This window comes from Babylonia areolata, unplaced genomic scaffold (genome assembly GCF_041734735.1).
Source record: "Babylonia areolata isolate BAREFJ2019XMU unplaced genomic scaffold, ASM4173473v1 tig00006497, whole genome shotgun sequence".
Classification (NCBI taxonomy): domain Eukaryota; kingdom Metazoa; phylum Mollusca; class Gastropoda; order Neogastropoda; family Buccinidae; genus Babylonia; species Babylonia areolata.
This window is the reverse complement of record NW_027468377.1, coordinates 40,001-42,500: the sequence shown is the minus strand read 5'-3', so window position 1 is coordinate 42,500 and position 2,500 is coordinate 40,001.

The following is a 2,500-nucleotide window of genomic DNA, read 5'->3' as shown; positions in this document are numbered from 1 at the left end:
GTAAAGGTTGTGGATAAAAGTCCGAAGAACCTCGCTACAATTGCCAAAATCTTTCCGCTGCCATTCAAAAATGGACTACTCCTCCACACCTCCTCCCGTCCATGCCAAACGGCGTTTTCTCTCAACTTTGGCATGCTCGGAGAGAAAAAAAGGCAGGTAAAGGTTGTGGATAAAAAAGTAAAAAATTGCCAAAATACTTTCTGGGCCCTCAAAAAAAGGCCTACTCCTCAACGCCTGCTCCCGTCCATGCCGAACCGCGTTTTCTATCAACTTTGGCATGCTCGGAGAGAGAAAAAAGGAAAAAAAGAAAAAAAAGGTCCAGTAAAGGTTGTGGATAAAAGTAACCGGCTTTGGAGAATTGCCTGAATCCTTCCGGCGCTGTGAAAAAAAAAGACCAAAAAAAAGACCTGGTCGTCAACGCCTGCTCCTGTCCATGCCAAACGGCGTTTTCCTCTCAACTTTGGCATGCTCGCTGAGGAAAAGGCAGGTAAAGGTTGTGGATAAAAAGTAAACGCGCTGTGGAGAATTGCCCAAATCGTTCAGGCGCCGTGAAAAAAAGAAAGACGTAGTCGTCAACGTCTGGTCCCGTCAATGGCGAAGGGCGTTTTCTCTCAACTTTGGCATGCTCGCTGAGGAAAAGGCAGGTAAAGGTTGTGGATAAAAGTCCGAAGAACCTCGCTACAATTGCCAAAATCTTTCCGCTGCCATTCAAAAATGGACTACTCCTCCACACCTCCTCCCGTCCATGCCAAACGGCGTTTTCTCTCAACTTTGGCATGCTCGGAGAGAAAAAAAGGCAGGTAAAGGTTGTGGATAAAAAAGTAAAAAATTGCCAAAATACTTTCTGGGCCCTCAAAAAAAGGCCTACTCCTCAACGCCTGCTCCCGTCCATGCCGAACCGCGTTTTCTATCAACTTTGGCATGCTCGGAGAGAGAAAAAAGGAAAAAAAGAAAAAAAAGGTCCAGTAAAGGTTGTGGATAAAAGTAACCGGCTTTGGAGAATTGCCTGAATCCTTCCGGCGCTGTGAAAAAAAAAGACCAAAAAAAAGACCTGGTCGTCAACGCCTGCTCCTGTCCATGCCAAACGGCGTTTTCCTCTCAACTTTGGCATGCTCGCTGAGGAAAAGGCAGGTAAAGGTTGTGGATAAAAAGTAAACGCGCTGTGGAGAATTGCCCAAATCGTTCAGGCGCCGTGAAAAAAAGAAAGACGTAGTCGTCAACGTCTGGTCCCGTCAATGGCGAAGGGCGTTTTCTCTCAACTTTGGCATGCTCGCTGAGGAAAAGGCAGGTAAAGGTTGTGGATAAAAGTCCGAAGAACCTCGCTACAATTGCCAAAATCTTTCCGCTGCCATTCAAAAATGGACTACTCCTCCACACCTCCTCCCGTCCATGCCAAACGGCGTTTTCTCTCAACTTTGGCATGCTCGGAGAGAAAAAAAGGCAGGTAAAGGTTGTGGATAAAAAAGTAAAAAATTGCCAAAATACTTTCTGGGCCCTCAAAAAAAGGCCTACTCCTCAACGCCTGCTCCCGTCCATGCCGAACCGCGTTTTCTATCAACTTTGGCATGCTCGGAGAGAGAAAAAAGGAAAAAAAGAAAAAAAAGGTCCAGTAAAGGTTGTGGATAAAAGTAACCGGCTTTGGAGAATTGCCTGAATCCTTCCGGCGCTGTGAAAAAAAAAGACCAAAAAAAAGACCTGGTCGTCAACGCCTGCTCCTGTCCATGCCAAACGGCGTTTTCCTCTCAACTTTGGCATGCTCGCTGAGGAAAAGGCAGGTAAAGGTTGTGGATAAAAAGTAAACGCGCTGTGGAGAATTGCCCAAATCGTTCAGGCGCCGTGAAAAAAAGAAAGACGTAGTCGTCAACGTCTGGTCCCGTCAATGGCGAAGGGCGTTTTCTCTCAACTTTGGCATGCTCGCTGAGGAAAAGGCAGGTAAAGGTTGTGGATAAAAGTCCGAAGAACCTCGCTACAATTGCCAAAATCTTTCCGCTGCCATTCAAAAATGGACTACTCCTCCACACCTCCTCCCGTCCATGCCAAACGGCGTTTTCTCTCAACTTTGGCATGCTCGGAGAGAAAAAAAGGCAGGTAAAGGTTGTGGATAAAAAAGTAAAAAATTGCCAAAATACTTTCTGGGCCCTCAAAAAAAGGCCTACTCCTCAACGCCTGCTCCCGTCCATGCCGAACCGCGTTTTCTATCAACTTTGGCATGCTCGGAGAGAGAAAAAAGGAAAAAAAGAAAAAAAAGGTCCAGTAAAGGTTGTGGATAAAAGTAACCGGCTTTGGAGAATTGCCTGAATCCTTCCGGCGCTGTGAAAAAAAAAGACCAAAAAAAAGACCTGGTCGTCAACGCCTGCTCCTGTCCATGCCAAACGGCGTTTTCCTCTCAACTTTGGCATGCTCGCTGAGGAAAAGGCAGGTAAAGGTTGTGGATAAAAAGTAAACGCGCTGTGGAGAATTGCCCAAATCGTTCAGGCGCCGTGAAAAAAAGAAAGACGTA